The sequence below is a fragment of the Astyanax mexicanus genome, chromosome 10 (genome assembly GCF_023375975.1).
Source record: "Astyanax mexicanus isolate ESR-SI-001 chromosome 10, AstMex3_surface, whole genome shotgun sequence".
Taxonomy (NCBI): Eukaryota; Metazoa; Chordata; class Actinopteri; order Characiformes; family Acestrorhamphidae; genus Astyanax; species Astyanax mexicanus.
The window spans coordinates 4,875,314-4,894,761 of NC_064417.1; the positions used below are offsets into that span (position 1 = coordinate 4,875,314).

Sequence of the window (19,448 nt, forward strand, 5' to 3'; positions counted from 1 at the left end):
ACACATTTCTGTCAAAGCAGAAATCTCGAGATTTTCTGCTTTTTTTGAATGTTTTCGGGGCAAAGTTATAACGCAGAACACAGGTGATATTAGAACTGTATTTTACTTGTAAAGCTTGGCCTGGCCCTGCAAACACTGATGTTTAGACCTACAGCCCAATGCATATTTTACATGTTCATTTTAGGATATTTTCAAGAACATGCACTTTTCAGCATGCTACTGTTATTAGTCAATGGCACCTCAGTACAAAGTGGTTCCCTAGAGAAACCATGTCAGGAAACAACAACAAAAAAAAATTATAATGCAAATTTGCATCAGCATCATGATTTGTAATTTGTCCATGCTAATAAAATGCTCTGTGTGTGGCTGAAAAGTTTGGGAGTAAAGCTGTTTTTTGTTTTAAAATTCAGATATAAAAACCTGCTTAAAAACAAAAACAAAAAAAAACTTCAAAATGCCTAAAAAACCCTGAAAACAAATGTAGAAGTTCTCCACTGGAAGGTGTGTGAAACCAGGGGAACTTAAGGATTTACATGTGGAAAGCGCCAAGGAAGGTGATCGGAATCCACCACACCAAGATCAAAGGATACCTCCAGGTAAGTTCAAAGTGCAGAATTTATTCAAAAAAAGTGTAATTAAAGAAAAAAAGAAAAATAAAGAATTAAAAAATACAATGCAAATTAAAGGACTATAATGCAACTTAGCATTGAACAGCAGCCCTACAAATAAATACTGTGCCTAGGCTTCAGGACAGTACTTCACTGAGCTTACTAACTCTTCAGCAGTCAGTTACACCATGAGAAAAAAAGCTTCTCCACTCTAACTTACTGCCCCTTTAAATACTGGAAGCCCCGCCCCGGGCTAAACCAAATCTCAGCAGGTGAGTTAAAACATCCTAATTAAATGCATACAAACATTAACATTTTCTACAATGTGCACATATTCTCACACAGATTCAAAATGGCCATTACAGGTTCTTCACTCCAGCTCCCCTTTCTCCTGCACTGCCATGGGCCCTTCTGGCTAGTACAAGAAGAGGAACTGTAATGGCTGCCAGTCCTTTGGAACCCCCTTCTCAGGTAAGTATCTCCATGTGTTTGTTAAAACAATTGTCTTTACAGAACATTAAACCTCTAGCAACAGCTTTGGTGATGAGGGAGACTTCTTACCTCATCACAACAAACAAAATTGCTAAAAACACAAAAGCTGAGATCATTTCATAAGAAATCTGTGTATTGTTTCTACTGGTGCAAATCAAAGCAAAGTTAAGCTACATATACTGTGATGGGATCTAACTACTAGCATGAAGCTTTCCAAGGAAATGCCCGGTGGAAACAGTGCAGCCTTTGTAGAGCTCACTCCATGTGTTTCCTGTTGAATCTGAGGACGACTCACACCGTGTGTTTGTGTGCCTGTGTGTGTGTGTATCTGAGAGTGGAGTGTTTGTGTGAAAATGTGTTTGGAAGAGTCTCTCAACAAGACTCCACAGCTATGACTGAATACTTTCTTTGGTGTGCAGTGACTGTCGACGGTGCAAAAAAACTCTGGTCTGTGAGCAATTCATAAAAGTGATCACGCTCCAAACCACTAAAACGCTTATCATCTCCCTGACTAAGAAATGAACTCAGACGATAATCACTTCCAGCACACTGCTGTGGCTTTCGGCCAGAACTGCTATGTGCTGTGTCGAGTTTTCCAATTGATACAGAGCATTGCCCAGATGTGTCAAACAAGAAAATCTGCTCTGATTAAAACAAACTTACAAAAGAAAATTTCACAAGAGTTTCTTTCAAAACCTAATGAGATGTAACAGCATTTACAGCACTGTGCAAGTTTAAAGCAAGAGTGAAAATGAAAAATAAAAAGCATCTAATTAAATCCTCATTGAAGAGAAGAACTGGTTCTCCCAAAAATTAGAAAAAATGAAAAATGGTTCATATATGCCTATTTGTTGAATCACTGACTTCTAGAGCAATCTAGTGAAGTTTCTTGCATTTTAATATTGCCTAACAACTACACATTTCTTTTTAATGTGTTTTCCCCCCAAAAAAACAGCAAAATCAGCAAAGTTTGATACTATGCAGAAACCATGCATCTGATCTGACTTTGCCGAAACAGATTCTGCCGAAAAACAGACTGTGCCGAAAAACAGACTGTGCCGAAAAACAGACTGTGCCGAAAAACAGACTGTGCCGAAAAACAGACTGTGCCGAAAAACAGACTGTGCCGAAAAACAGACTGTGCCGAAAAACAGACGAAAAACAGACTGTGCCGAAAAACAGACTGTGCCGAAAAACAGACTCTGCCGAGTCTCACAGACTCACAAAGTTTTGTTTAGAAGCAAAACAGAATACAGGGACAGTTCAAGATTGATGTCTATGTACAGATAAAAAAAAACTTCACCTAAAAAGTGTTCTTCATTCTAAGACTAGGGTTAATCCATGTCTGGAAAACTGGCCTTTCAAGTTTGGGAAAGCCCCGCCAATCTCCAAAGAGCTCTGACTGTCCTCCCTTACACACACTGACCCTCCCTTAACCTCCCGTACATCAGGAAATGAAAAGGAACCGTCCAGCTGGAAAAGAAAGTCCACTATAAATCTTGGTAGATCTTAATTTAATAAACAGGTTTTGTACAGAAACTAATACAGTTGTGAACGATTTGGATTTGGACCACAGAACGTAGGGGTGGATTCTAAACCAGCGTGGATTTGCGATGATTAAAGAGGACTTTATGGTGATGGCTCAATGTAAAAGAGGCAGCTGCAGACACACCTCACGCCCTGTAATTATCCAAGTTCACACTTCAAAAGGGGAAAAAACACAGAAAAGGAAAGATGAGGGGAAAAAGTAAGCAAGATAGACCAAACTCAAAGAAAATCTAAGAAAGAGAGGAACAAAAAGGGTCTCCAAAGCTCTCAGTATGGGAGTGTAGTATTGTTTAGTTTAGTATAGTTGTTAAGACCTGGTTTTGTCAATCACATTAATGAACTGCTGATGGAATTGAACATCCAATGTGGCTGGAAGTGTCTGGAACCAAACTTTGTTCTTCAAACTAGCTCGGAAGATCTTAAACTCTTTTTTAAATAGAAATTTCTTGTTAAGATTTGTCAAAGAAATGATTCTTAACAAAATGTTAGCTTTCTAAAACTTCTGGACTTTTTGGACCGTGTTGTACTTTCTTGACCTTTCTTCCTGAAGCTTTTGAATATCTTTTTCCCACATTAGTGAGCCATACGGATAACTGAAGTCACAAATTCACAACACCACCCAGATGCAGAAAGAATAAACAGCTAAACGTTTGCCCGCAAACAAATCCCACCGCCATGCTAAACCCTAAGAAATCTGAAGGAGTCGTCCAACAGCTTTTGGACGTTGGAGCAAATCTCTGTGTTTCGTTATGTGTGCAAACATGTAACTGTCCATAATTCCCGGCTCAAGCAGTCTCTGAGCTCCGCCGGTCTCCTGCATTGGCGACGAGATGTTGTGACTGGTGCAGTATGGCAGCAGTGCTGGTGCTGGAGAGGGGCACGCTTTCGTGGGGCCGCAGTGGCAGATGGAAGAGGGAGATTAGTCATGCAGCAATATACTGTGGTCACACTTACTCTTCACTTCAGCCTCCAGGCAGCCTCGGCCAAGCTCGGGCCATGGCATGGGTGCAATTCTCCACAAACAGGGAGGCACACATCCACCCTGGGCAGCTGCTTCACTCCCTCCGGTCCTTGCTGGCTGCCAGTGGCTGGGGGAGGCCACATTTTGTGTGTGTGTGTATGTGTGTGTGTGTGTGTGTGTATATGTGTGTGTGTGGAGGTGTTTGTGTATTTCGCCATTTCTGAGGACCAATACCCTCAAGATGATAAGAAAGCATAAACATTTAAATGTTTCCTGTTTTTGATTCTTAAATGATACTTTCATTACTAAAAGTTAAGGCTGTGTATATCTGCAGATCTGTTTCAGTCAATGGATCAGTGTACCAAGCCAAAAACCTAAAAATCTTTAAAATTTATATTTTGTAGACATATAATGTATGCTCCACAAAAAAGAAAAAAAATCCCCCTTAAGAAGTGCAACTTTTATTCTTAATTTTCCCAATCTTAAATTTAGATCAATTATTATTCAGTATTATTGCCAGTTCTCTCAAAGATAGTAAAACAAATTTGTGCTCGTATATGTGTGTATGTCTCTGTCTTCATACTAGCACACTGCTAACCAGTGCCAGCCAGCTGTAATTAAATGTAATGATATGTATATATGCAGCATGTGTGTGTGCGAGATCCTCGTTTATGGCACTCCATCAACACTGCACAAAAACTCTGTGTAAGAACATTATTGTACCTTGTCTGAAGTGGAAAAACATAAAACCCAGAGCAATTTGTAATTCTCAGGTGTAAACTTATGTGTTTTAGAAGCTAATTATAGTATTTAAACAAACAGCTCACCATATGTTCATCACTCATCTACATTATTTATGTAAGTTTTTCACATGTTAATAAAATACATATTTTTGATAAATTAGTACTGCTAAAAAAATTAATTATCTAAAAGTTATTACAACTTTTTTTATATTTGTATGACATTTACATTCACTTTAAATAATAAAGGAACTTCTAATAGAGCTGTGTAAGAGTGAAAGTGTACATTGTTTCTAGTCATTTTAGTAAATTAAATTATTAATACAATAGAAATACCATACAACTTTGCTATTGTTTGTATAGTTGCAGTTGAAAACAAATTTCCTTAAGAATCATGTTAGCTGTGTTACCCGTGTATTTACAGAAACACAGTTTCCCTTAATCACAGATATTAGATTAAAGGCCACTCACTGCACTGCATTAGTTGGAAAGCATCCAAAGCCTGCTGAATTAGCCCCATGCTGTGTTATACAAAGTGGAAGACTAGGAAGTCCCTCAATCTCACTTCATTACTACATTAAATAGTAATTGAACAGCCGCACATTAGCCGCAATTTTCTATTCATACAGTTCCCTGGCAGACAAAAACAAACATGCATAGGTTTCAGATTGACCTTGTTCTGTTGCTTCTGTATTCAGGCACACAAACACATATAAAAAATATAAATTATATATATAGCTCTGGTAAAAATTAAGAGACCACTTCAGTTTCTGAATCAGTTTTTCTGATTTTGATTTTCTGATTTTAAATGAACATTTAGCATTATTTTGCAATTATTTGCAGAAAATGAGAAATGGCTGAAATAACAAAAAAGATGTAGAGCTTTCAGACCTCAAATAATGCAAAGAAAGCAAGTTAATATTCATAACGTTTTAGGAGTTCAGAAATCAGTATTGGGTGGAAAAACCCTGGTTTTAATCACAGTTTCCATGCATCTCGGCATGTTCTCCTCCACCAGTCTTACACACTGCTTTTGGATAACTTTATGCCTTTACTTCTGGTGAAATAATTTAGTTTGATGGCTTGTGATCATCAATCTTTCTCTTGATTACATTCCCAAGTATTTCAATTTGGTAAAATCAAAGAAACTCATTATTTTTAAGTGGTCTCTTATTTTTTCCATGTTATCTATTACTTGTCTGACCTGTCAGACTTCTATTCTATAAATCTTCACTGCTGGAACTGAGACTTAGTCCAGTGATAAGCTGAGCTAAAGGCTAAAGCTGGTTTTCAGGCTAAACTTTTTGGATAAAACGACCAAAAATAAGCAAGTTTTAAGCCCTCCCACATGTAATGTGCACTGGAGAAACCAATATGCTGTGTACATTTAGAAACAAGTTCTGTCATTTGGCTGCAGAAAACTAGTTTAAAATCTAAACTAACTTTCTCTACTCTACTCTACTCTACTCATCTCTACTGTTGAGATAAACTTAATAAATATGAGGACTTCACTCTGATATCTGGAGTTCTGTGCTGCAGCTCGATACCCAGATTACTAAGAGTACCTTTAACATTAATACTTTAACAAATTAAGCAATTTCAAGAACATTTAAATACAGGCAAAAAAAAAAACTGTAAGATGCAACATTTTACATTTCCCAAACTAAGATGCAATCCCATTACAAACCCATATCCTTTCAACAGAGTCTTTGTGCAGAAACAAAACCCGACTACATGCAGCACATTAGTAAGAACCCATTTTTTGCCATAGTCTTTCTATCAGTCAGAGAAAACCAGGTTCCATGCAGGGAGGGGGAGTCGCATTGACCGTCACAATCTCATTCCACGTTAATAGCCTGAAATGTGTAGATATGATGAAGGGCTTATTATGTGAAGAGATAATAAATGAGAGGTTTTCATATATCCTCTGCTGCCTGTAAGTGATTGCGGAAAGGCACTGCCTATTATTTACTGCGTTTGTACCACTGATATGACATGCTCACACAATGCTATTAGTCTCAGTATTAGGCCATCATCAGGCAGGAAATTCAATTAAGGATGACCTAAAATCCTTCCTTTCAAGCCTCGCTGTAAGAGAAAGGCTTCTGCCTTTCAATGGCGCGGCTCATGAGACAGATCGCACACAAGATGAGACAATTTTGCTTCATTTGTCAAGAAGATGTGCATTTAGAGACACGCTGCTTGGCGGTATGGGCTGAAGGAAGAAACCTGTATCAGTAGAAGAATCTGAAAAGTCATAGGAGTTGTTAAGAAGATAAAATGGCCATTTTAACCACTAAACTATAAATATGTTGTATAATGTGATACTAGTAACTATTAAATGTGGGTAACTGGGGTGTGACACTCGTGATTTTTTTTAATGGCCAAATTCTGAATCTTTACATTTAGAGCTGGACGATATATCCAAAATGTATATCACAATAAATGTGTGTTGGTCAATATAATATAATTACAATATTTATAAAGATATAAAAGCCACAGTAAAACTGAAAAGCATGTCCAAATATAATGTACCAATTCGAACGAAACATTTTCTATTGAGAAATATAATGATATTGAATTATTGTCCAGCCATACTTACATTGTGGATTATTTCTGTTAATTACAGACAACAAAAGTTGTAAAACTTTTTGCATTATAACATGTACACACTTAAATAAAGCACAAAGTTTTCTGCATAGGTTTATCTTGTACACAGACTTGCACGCTCAGCATTTAACCAGTCAGCCAAACTAATTTAAAACATTTAGCAACCAATTAAAATAAACAGTACAGAATATCACATCTATCATTTAAACATTTAAATCACATACTGAAGGTAAGGCCATAAGTTGCATCTGAACATGTGAATCAATGTAATTTAAACAAAGACATTCCTCTAGAATGTCTTATCACACAATCCACACAAGTTTAAGGTCTGAGCGCACTTCTGAGCTCTTAGTGGGTCATCACCTGCCAACCAAGTGCGAACAGCAAAGAGAAACATCAGCACATGTTAAGCTGCTGTTTATTTGCTAAATAAAGCTCATACAAAAAAACAGCTCTGTACAGAATTCGCCTACACAACTGAAAGAGCTCACCCTGACTAATGATGGTATTTTCGTTACATTTACTCTGCTGGTGATTAACAGCTGATGTGAAAAGGAATCTACAGGTTGCTGTACTGTTTCAAGGCCACGTGCAAACAGTATTTCTAAGATGGAACAGGCAGGGGGGTCCTGAGGACTGCCTGATTCAATATAGAAATGGCATGATTCCACTTTCTCTTTATGTTAATACTAATACTAAAATCTATCAATGAAACACTCTTTTTTTTTTAAGTTGTGTAAAAGTAGCAGCATGACAACTGTATTTTACCAACTTATTGGTATAAAGATTACCAAATAATCTAGCGCAGACTGTTGAATTAGTGGTACAATAGTGCAAAAAAAACTATGTTCACTTTAATATATAGATTATATGTTTACTACTTTAGCATCCAGCAGGCTGTGCATCATATTGTGAGGAACTCTACTGAATGTATGATTTTTCTATAAGCAACAATTAAAAATTGGTTATGTTTTATCAACACAAATACTCTAGTGGGTTTAATGGCTTACACTCATCTACGCAAAAAGCATATGCTACTGATATTTCTTGCTTGATAACATCACTTACCTAACAATTTTTCTTTGCTTATTGTTCGCAATAAATAAAAACACCTGTTCTCGTTGGCAACAGAAAAACATACAAAAAATATAAAACGAAATAGAAACTAATTTGTTTTCTTGGGTGTTCAAGTTGTTTTCATTGTTTCGTGTTGTATTACAAGCTTAAATGTCGTTAGTATGAACTCACAGAGACACATTTTGGAGCAAGCAATGCAACAAATAATATAAGTTCCATGTTGTTACAATAAATACAGTACTTTTACATGCAAACATTAAATCTATAAAGCCAGTGGATTTAAATGTTATAATAGGAAGTGTAGTGCTTCAGTTGTATTTCTATACTGTCTATTTCTAGACTGTAGTTTCTAGTTTTGATCGCCCCAAGGTGCCGCTGTGGCAGTAGGTGGAAATAACTGAAAAAACTCACTGTAAACTGCACAACTATCTGTTGAATAAAATGAAATGACAAACCTGGGTTATGTTTTATTTTCATTCTCTCCACTCTACCATACTCATAACAACCTATGGAGTTCCATACTGCAGTGCAAACTGATCTGTGATGTGTGTGTACCTTCACACCCCCAACTGCTTTATAAAGAGTAGTTACACTATATAAAACATTATGTACCATAAAATAACACAGGAATCACAGGAATGATCACAATATATCATAATATTCCCACTCCACCTTATTTCATGTGCAAATGTTGGATACGTCTATTTCCTTCTAAATGTCAGTTTGTGTAACAGATCTCCGAAAAGAAGTGTGGCAGTATTTCCAAAGCAAGGCAAGCTTAGAACGACAGCAGACCCAGTTCAGCCACTTTCATTTCATTTCATGTGGTCTGATAGAGCGCCAGAGGCCATACACAAAGTCCACTTCCTTGAGGTATTGTACAGAAACAATCCAGGAGCTGGCCGACTTCCCCTAGGTATTGTGCAGCTGATATATTCCATGAGCACTTCACAACTTCCATTCTTCTCAAGATGGCTGTTTTTCGCTGAGTCAGACCTCGCTATTATCCCGAACCTTCCTGGGGTGCCGCTCACACCACGAGGTCCTACAATACCTCCTCCAGGAAATGGAGGGGACGACATGTTCAAATAAGTGCGAGCTCCAGAGCAGCATGGCCGATATTTGCTCATAACCCTTTCTGACCGTCCAGCAGAGTACAAATGCAAGTTCACAAAAGGGTGCCACCAACTCTAGTCGACTTCTTTTTCTTTAACCACAGGTGCAACTACTCTCAGATAATAAAGCCGCTCGAAAAGAGAATACAAGGAATCGCTCCCCCTACTCACACAATATTCCAGCAAAGAGCAGAAGCAGAAAATGCTTTCCTTCTCCTCAAAAAAGACTCAGTACATTTTCACTTTACTGATATAAATGACTGTTAATTTTATTTTGTTTATATAAATATATTTATAAACTAATAAATTATGCTCCAGAATCATCACAGTCACAGGGGTAGAATGATAACTTTATTTTACCACCTCTAACAACATAATCCGGTTTCAGACAGATACAAGCGCAGGCACAGTGAGCCCAAACACAAAGGCACATCTGTTGATAGTAGTATATTAAATTAAAGCCATATTGAGCACAAAAAAAACATTAAGTATTTTGTTAAACAAACAAATGCTCATCCCTTTAAAGCTTCTATCTTTCCAGTTTTCACAAACATAATATTGGTTTTCTATGGCATAACTCCAGCACAGATTACTTAATAATTTAATAATGCTTTCTACCACACTGATATCATGCAAAGTCACCGTTCAGAATAAAATTCTGGATAATAATGTCTGACTGTTTTTCTGTTAACCTCATCCCAAAACCCCTACAACAAAAACATAGCCAAACAAGCAACATTACACAATCAAAAGTGATAGACTGTCTAACTGTCTAACAATGTGTGTGTGTCTGTCTGTCTTCAGCTGTGCTGTCTGAAAGCAGGAAGGCTGTGGGGTTCAGTACTTGTGTCTGAAAGGAGAAAGGCCGTGTCATGGCAGCCCTCAGCTTGGCGAGAGGAAATTGTTGAGCTGTGATTACCCTCTCGCTTAACTGTAACACCACATCTGAGGTTTGTCTTCGTCTCGGGAACTGACTCATCTAGAGACTGAAGAATCTCGTACTGACTCGCGCTGCTAAGCGGCTGTTCAGAGGTTTCCTTTTAGCTAGAAGGAGCCCCAGAAAAGGAGAGTAGAGAAACAAAAAAACAACTGTACGAGTGAAAAACATGTCCAGTGCTGCTGTATAGAAAGAACTGTTACAAAACACACATTATACAAGATTTATGATAAATACCAACAAGGTAATCCTGTACAGCTCCCTGTAAATGGCACAGCTCCTGTTCATGTGGACCACAATCTTAAGACTTGTGACCAGATCTTAAGACCACTAAGAGTTAACACTCGCCCCACTTTTGTCCAGTACGCTTCCTGGAGCAAACTAACACTGATGATGTCAGTGGCTGAACGCCAAGGTGGGATTTTCACACACACACACACACACACACACACAAAAACACACACACACACACACACACACACACACACACACACACACACACACACACACACACACACACACACACACACACACACACACACACACACACACACACACACACACACACACACAAAAACACACACACACACACACACACACATACACACATACACACACACACACATACACACACACACGTTTTCACAGTCAAGCAAAAACTCTCCTTTTTGACATTTCCTTTTTACATTTGGCAGTATTGGCATTGGTCAGATGTCCTTTACACTGTAACAAAATGCAATGAATGCACCAATAAAAATGATGATCCAAAATAACTTTATATAAAATCTTACATTAAAAGTTAGAGTATTTTTATAATATTACACAGATACCGATACTGTATAAGTATCAGAGCAGAGGCTGGCACTAACAAACATCTGCAAAAGAATGCACAGATACCATGAAGAAGGTACCAACTGCCTTCACCAAAACAAACCCTATAAAAAATCATTACGCTAAATATCTGTACTTTTAAGCACTTAGAGTAATTTAGACAAGAAATGCATAGGTAAGTGTACTCCGTATCGGCAGACACTTAAAAATCTGTAAGTGGTATCGTTGCATCCCTAGTTTTCTTCCTATTTTTGAGATACAAGATTTATAAGTAACAGAGACAATATTGCTACAGTCATGCAAAAACTTAAATGTCTACAACAGAAACTTTACAGGAGAAGGAAAAAACCTTCTTAAGTTTCACCGAAAGTGAATTATGAGAAATATAAAATCTATATACAATTTTAAAGATAAAAAATTCAAGTCATAATGAGTTTTTCTATTGGTCTTTTCATCAAAAACAACAAATAACAGTTTAACATCATGTCACATATATCTGAAAAATATGGGAATGTTTTTTATTTTTTAAATGTTGCAATGATATCAATACTGTATTAATATCGGTGCAGATACTGACACTGACATACAGTAATGGTACCTGCAATAACAAGCACAGAGACTATGAAGAAGTTACCAAAATCAAACCTATTCAAAAATAGTATGTTATAAATATATACTGATTTATGTGTACCTATCGAGTAGTTTCGTTAGAGTTTGTATCAATTTTAAAGATACAAAATTCAAATCATAAAGGAGCATTTCTATTGGTCTACTTATCATTAAATTTTTACACATTTTAAACAACAAACAGTTGTTTTACATTATGTCTAAAACTGAAAAATGACAGGAATATGGGCGTGTTCATAGAAACACCTTTGAGGGCATGTTTATATTAAGCCTATCAATAATAGAAACAGATGTCAATTTTGTAACAGTTAGGGCATTTGGTCCCCACAAAGGTCTAAAAACAAGCGTGCACACACGTGCGTGCACACACACACAAACACACACACTTTCTGCGTGCTGTGTGGAGCAGTGGGTTGTAAGCGTCAGGCAGGGGGCAGGATGAAGCCCCTTTGTAACTGCAGGCATGGCGTGGGCCTCCTGTTGCCCGGGGCCACTGAGGACACCCTATTGTTTGTGGGCCGCCGGAACAAAGACAGCCACCCGTGCCCCTGCCACACACACTCCTACTGAGCTATTGTTACCCTGACAAATGCCCAACCCAAATTTCATTACATATGAATTTTCTCCCCCCCCAACCCCTTCACACCACCCACCACACACCCTCCCCCTCCCCCGGTCCTCGTCTTCGGTCAGTGTGTTTCGTTTGTTTAGCTGCCTTCAGAAAACAGCTCAAACTGCTTCAATGCACAATTGTAGGAAAACTCCTTATTTTAGCACCTTTACATTATGTGGAGGTTCTTCAATAACCTTTAAAAAGGTTGTCCATTGGTATCAATACCATTCAGAAAAAAATCAGATCTGAAACATCCACTTAAAGACTGTTTGAGGCATCTTAATATTTAGTCATCTCATTTTCTGTTTTCCTTTTATTACTAAAGTAACACTTACTGCACACTAACCACACAGCTGTACAAAACAATGACATACAGCTCTGAAATATAATCAAGAGGAAGATGGATGATCACAAGCCATCAAACCAAACTGAACTGCTTGAATTTTTGCACCAGGAGTAAAGGCATAAAGTGATCCAAAAGCAGTGTGTAAGACTGGTGGAGGAGAACATGATGCCAAGATGCATGAAAACTGTGATTAAGAAAAAACGGCGTTACTCCACCAAATATTAATTTCTAAACTCTTAAAACTTTAAGAATATGACCTTGTTTTCTTTGCATTATTTGAGGTCTGAAAGCTTTGCATCTTTTTTGTTATTTCAGCCATTTCTCATTTTCTGCAAATAAATGCTCAAAATGACAATATTTTTATTTGGAGTTTGGGAGAAATGTCTGTATTTTATAGAATAAAACAACAATGTTAATTTTACTCAAACATACACCTATAAATAGCTAAATTGAAACTGATTCAAAAACTGAAGTGCTCTCTTGTTTTTTTCCATAGCTGTATATATGACTAACACGTCATATATACTTCATAAACACGTAAAACGAAACACCAAACCGACTGACTCGACAGCCTAAAATCAGAACACATCATCTGCATTTAAACCGCAAAAAAACTTTACTTTTTTACCTAGAAGAAACAATCATCTAGTTCATCATATGTTAGATTAAGTGTATCTGCCTTTTTTCCTAAACAGCCCAAGGCTTTTCACTGTACTGCAGACATATAAGAAAAACACCTGTTGCATTAAAGCCACTGTAAGTATTAAAGGCTTATAAAGCTTTTGGTTCTAATTTTGTTTGATGTTCTTGACTGAAACACAAAGCGTGCAAAAAAAAACAAAAAACTAAAACACATGTTTAACTACTACTAATAATTAACATGCCATTCATACTACATGAAGAACACTACGCAATGAAGATTAATGTATACAGGCAATAATCTATCTTAAACATTGGATGAGATCAATTTTTAGTCTTTATTTTCTGTTTGGGATGTGACAGTTTGTAAAGATTCATTTCACTGATTGGTTTATAGTCAGTCAGAATTATGCTGAAGACAATTCATCATATCACTGGCCCAATCTGAATAATTTAAGCTCAGAAAAACACATTTAGTGACTGTAACACAGCTGCTTTTATCTTCTGACGTTTTAATAATGGTAGAGGAATCCTGAGAATGAAAAGTCGAGCCAGATGTGCAATTTAGTGATGTATTTTTGTGTGTTCTAATTAAAATGCTTGGCCACCACATTAGTACATACCAACAAGTTAAGAGTAGCATCATTAAAATAAAAGTTTCAACTTCTGTTTCTCCAGTATATATACAATCATTTTGAATTTGATATGGTTTACAAATGTATTTATTAGCTGCATGTTTAAGACATATATGTTTATAACATTTGTTTAAGTAAATTAAATGTTTCATATTTAAAAATAAAATGTTATATGCGAGCTGAAATGACTATTAGGTACTTAATACAAATGCATTACAAGTCAACTACAGCTCATATGTTGGAGGAAAGAAAAATTAAGCAACAGAAATATTTATTGAAATTATTATATTATTTTTTATTTTTCACTTAATTTTTCTCTATACTTTGTATTTGTAACATCATTTCGACACCATGTTTATATGTGTATATTGAGCCTAGTCAATGAAAAACTAATTCAGTTTTTGTATAATGGAGTTACAATAATAGCGTTTTTTCTCTCTAATTATGTGCATTTGTATCTTTATACCCGTAATCTGTTTTTATGCCTTAGATCATTTCCTTCCATCCTAAGCTTTCCGCCAATCGAATATCTAAATGTAGTCTCAAACCTGACAGCGCCATCTGAAGTCAATGTAAATTTTAGCATGCATAGGTTGAACAAATTTTATAATTACATTGTAATTTTACAGCAAAATGACACCGACAATGCTGTACATCCTAAACCTAAAGCAGCTGACTATGATGAGCTGAATATGATACTGGCTATAGTGCAAAGCAACCTTGAATCTTTTTTTTTTTTTTGTAACTAAACAAGACTTCATGAGCATGTCAAACAATTACCTATGCATCATCATGTGCATTGTACTGCTGATGAGACAATCAGCTGTGGTGCGAGATTATTTTACGAAGGCTACCCGTAAAATAAGAGCTAATACAGCTGCTGTCACAAGCACAATAGCTGACAGGTCTCATGTTTGTATAGGAACCGTCATGAGGCTAAAATCAGGTCTGTTTGTTCGAATGCACGGATGCTCCCTAAAAGGCTAAGTGCACTTGTGTACATCAGTCTGGGATTTTTGAGGACATGTGTTTGAAACAAAAAAAGACAAATAAGATCAGAACTAAATAGAAACGACCGGCATCTACAATCTACTGTAAAAAGTGTACAGTAGAAGAAGGTAAACACAGGCAGTGTCGCAAAGCTCTACACAAAGCTCTTATGATTATATGTTCATATTAACTTCTATCTGTGAATTTCTACCAGCGTATTAGGTCTAGAGATGTATAAAAGCCACTCAGCACTCTTTACATTTTCCACATGATGGTTAAAGATATAACTGAAGCATTTGCCACCCTATGTGAAAAAAATACATCACACCCTCTCAACAGGACCATTTAAGACGGCAGATGTCATGGCTGTCTGAGTACTGGCTGAGTTTTTGTTCAAATCACTGTAAATTCTTCTTTTTTCCTGTACAAGCACATTCCACAGGGAAACACACTCTTCACTTCAACATTTGTCTTTTCGAAACCTCACAGGACAGAAAAGAACAACAGTCTACACCAGCAGCTGCAGTTATTTAAAAACAACTCAAATCCCAGATCAATCAATTTAAAGGGCATGAAGTTCAGCGGTGTAGACTTTCCACACAGAGCTGGGTGACAATCCAATCTCTTAACAATTTTTACAATTCATTTATTAGAATAAATGAAACTACAAATGTGAAAAGATTCTGTTTAACCCAGACCAGTCAATCCAGAACACTCAGTTCACACTCTTTATTAATTACTGGCTTATGACCATCTACTGTACATAAACAGTGATTCTTTTTCTTTTTAACCCCAACACTCAAACATCACTACTGAACTATGTTTACAAAAATATTAATTCTTTTTTTTTTCTAAACAGCCAAGCTTTTTTTAAAAAGAACTGTTAATACTTAATAGATGACAGCCACTTGTTGCTTGTATAAAAGACAAATCTGATAAATTCATTTTATGGTTACTTAAAAATTGTTACTAATGGCATTTTCTTTTTTTTCCCTTTCTTTCCACTTATCACATTTAAAATTATTTTAAATCATTTCAGCTTAAAATAAAAATATTTACCAAATTTTTCTATCGAATTTTTCCATCAAGCCCACCTGCTGTATTGTGGCCACTTGTTGCTGTGTTACAAAGGTAATTACACCAAATATGTTCCCTTATATATTTCTCTTATCACCACATTTATCTTTCGGGGCATACTGCTAAAATATTTATAACAATTTTCCCCCCATATCGCTCAGCTCTACCTTACTGCATACAAAGACATGAAAGAGGACTCAGCAAAATGCACCGTAATGGCACTGATAAGCTAAATTACCAGATAGCATCAAGGCACACCATCTGGTGCCTCCACTACGAACGCCTGTTGCTGGTGTAACAATGGGCCTGGCTAGACGGTGAGTGACAGAGACAGTCAAACAAATGACTGTTACTCTGAATTATCATAGGGGCAGCGCAAACAAGCAGTTTAGCATCTTTTAGCCTACAGGTGCTTTAAGCACCAAACCAGATGTCAACATGAGAATAGGGCTGTTTGTGGAGTGATTCAGGCCTTCCACCAGCTTCCCGGCTCAACGACAGCCGGAACAATGAAGTCCCCCTTCCCCCATGCTTCCCACAATCCCCTGCTCCCAGAGGGAGTCCCGGCCAGTGAGTTTGGTAGTTAGTTACCTTTTCCACTATTGTTCGGACAAAGTTTGCAGTTTCTCCATTCAGAAAATGAGCATTAAAAAATGTGATCTGATTATTACTATTGCTTTTTTTTAAAGCTTTGTCAATTGAAAACAACAATTTTATCAAGCTTCAACAAACTATATATATATATTTTATTAATATATATCCAAAAAGCATTTTATCACTGAATGAAAAACAAGTATCTCCATTTCTGTTGATTTTTAGTTTACTAGGTACACTATTTTAACACATCTGAACTGTCCTTACACTGTGTGAAGATTTCTTGATGAATGGACCAATAGAAAGTCTACAAAATGACCTGAAATAAACTCTTTCACATTGGTTTTCATTTAAAGTTATACAGGACTTATCTCTCTCTCTCTAGTAGCTAAAGTTGTAGTTTAGAAGATGCATGTTTTCTATTGGACAGCAACACGTTTGAATCTACTGTAAAACCTACAGTATAATACAGTAAATACGTCAGTGGCCAATCAAGGAAAGTGTCAGGGAAATGTGTTGTTTTGTAGATAACTACATGTTTGTATTGACATTGATGATTTGTTATGTTTGTCTATCTACATATAGTTCCAGTATTAAAATTGTAGTATTATATATTTTTTCTTATTTGAGTGTGTGGACATGTCCCCATATTTATGAAAGATTATGATCAAAAATTGGAATTCTATATAAATAATAATAATATTAATAATAATTACAACACAGTTATGCTCTCTTTATTTTGCCTTGTTACTTAACTAACCTACTGAGAATGAACTAAAAAAAAAAAAAAAAACTAAAGAAAAAACAGAGGTCAAAGCAACAACACCCACCACGGGTCAGAGCCAATTAAGCTAGTAATGGAAAGAAACAATGGGTCACTGTGCAGCAACACTAATGAAAGGTCACCTAAAAGGGACAACAATGGGATAAATAGTTAACTAACCTTTTTAACAGCACAGCCAAGACAAAATAGGTCAGTAGCTAAAAACCTTTAAAGCAGTAAAAATTTTATATAAAAATATATATTTTTTAAATTTTATTTAAATCACAAGACACAACTGGACACACTCTCACAGCTAGTTTAGCCAAGTTAATTCCAAAAATCACTAAAGCCAAGAAAAGAAGAAAGAAAGAGTAAAAGAGAGAAAGAGCCTCCTCTGCTCTGAGCTTCCATAAAATCTACGAATTAATCATTAACAAAGACTTCTGCTGCTGCTGCTAACCAAACCCTGGACTTTCTCCTTCTCTCCCAACACGTTAAGCTAGCTAGAAACTCTTTCACACGAGGAATAGCGAGATAAATAAGATTAAAACCAGCTAAACAAACCAAAGCTATACATTAGTTAACTGGATAAGTTAATTAGTTATTTAACCTGGCTAGATATTAATTCAAATCTCAGACGATGGAAAATAAAAGTTCCCTCAAACAAGTTAGTTTGCTATAAAAAGAGAGAGAAAGATGTTTAACGTTTAGCTACAGCTTATCTGGAAGCACCACACACATTCACAACCACTGCCAGCTGTTGGAGAAAATAGAAAATAGCTTAAACAAGATTAAGAAGAGAAATAAACTTACTGGAAATAAGGTCGAGGGTGTGTGGAGTGCCTTTAGCAGCCCGGTTAGCTAGTTAGGTTAGCTAGCAATCCAGCTGGCGCGTCCCCCGGCTCCGGGAAAAATGTTTTGACGACCTCCAAAAGTGATGTAGCTACATGAGACATGGCAAAACACAAGCCGTTCAGACTGTTTATCGATTCAGAAATCGATTAAAAGTGTTTGGAGATGTTTTCAGAGTATTAAATCGATGTTATATCCAATATAAAATGTGCTTGGAAGGTTAGTTAACCTGAGGTATACGAGCGATATCTAGTTAGCTAGTTAGCTAACGTTAACTAACCTAGTTACGTTGCGTGGCTAGTTAACGTTAGTTAGCTTGTTAGCTAATCTAACCATGAAACTCCTGAGGAAAAAAAATAAGAAAATGAAGAGAACAGTCGCGGGGAACTGCTCCGAATCAAGATTACTTAAACTAATAAATCCTTCAGACACAAATAACACTGCATAATGGAGCTACACTAACAAAACTCTCCTTTAATCCATGATTTATCTGACCTGAGTTTAGTTTATCTTCGTAGCGTAACCTAGGTTATCTAACCTAGTTCTGTAACGTACGTTAACTTCTTTAGCGTAAAGTTAGTTATTAGCTCTATAGTGACAACTTGTAGTAGTAGTAATAGTAGCCGCTCCACTACACTTACCTCCTCAAACACCCTAAATATCTGCACTAATGTCTGTGCTTTTGACCTGGGAAAGCTTCTTATTAGAGCAGAAACAGAGCTAAAGCCGGTGGACTGGTTTCCTTTCTCTCCCCCCACCGCCACCCGAGACAGCCTGCCCGGTTTGTGAATGCAAATATTCGGAGTATCTACAGCGATGTGAAGTATGCGCGGAATGAGAGCAGGAATGAAATGAACGTGGAGATTGAGTTTGCGCTGAGGGCGGGGCTTCAGCGCCGCGTCACCGCCGAGGCACAACGCTGATTGGCCGCGGAGCGTTTGAGAATGACATCACGAATTAATTTAAACCCAGGTTTTGTAAATCCACTGGAAAACATGTTTTAAAGCCCTTTCTGTACGTAATTACTTTCTCAGGGGGTCCTGGGGTAATTTTCTCTTTTATAGGGGAGGGGGGTCCTCTGTGATTTTATTCCCTTCTGGAACGACCATGTATGTGTTTTTCTCAGACGTCCTCTTTAAAAAAAAATTACAGGCTGAATTATCTAATGTTTTTCGCTGAAATCAGTAGAAACGATTGGGGGAAAAAACAACAACAAAGATTAGGGACAAATATTCTGAGAAATGACAAATTCTGTATATTTTTATCTGCCTCAATATCCAAATGTAAGCATACAGGTGAACATGACTATATACATGCCTTTGTACAGAATAGTCAGGTACATTTTGATTCAGTTGAATCAGATCAGGTGAGTCAGATTTACTTATCAGGGACT

General features: G+C 36.8%; 1 protein-coding gene across 1 annotated transcript in view; it reads right to left on the reverse strand.

Moving 5' to 3' along the window:
• The window catches only part of tead1a (TEA domain family member 1a), a 58,052-nt gene extending 39,155 nt beyond the window's left edge, over positions 1–18,897 (reverse strand). Inside the window, exons 1-2 of the mRNA XM_022683793.2 lie at positions 18,697–18,897; positions 18,017–18,146 (exon numbers count right to left, since the gene is read on the reverse strand). The gene's annotated coding sequence lies outside the window, so the exon portion shown is untranslated. The remainder of the gene's footprint in view (positions 1–18,016; positions 18,147–18,696) is intronic.
• Between the last annotated feature and the right edge of the window lie 551 nt (positions 18,898–19,448).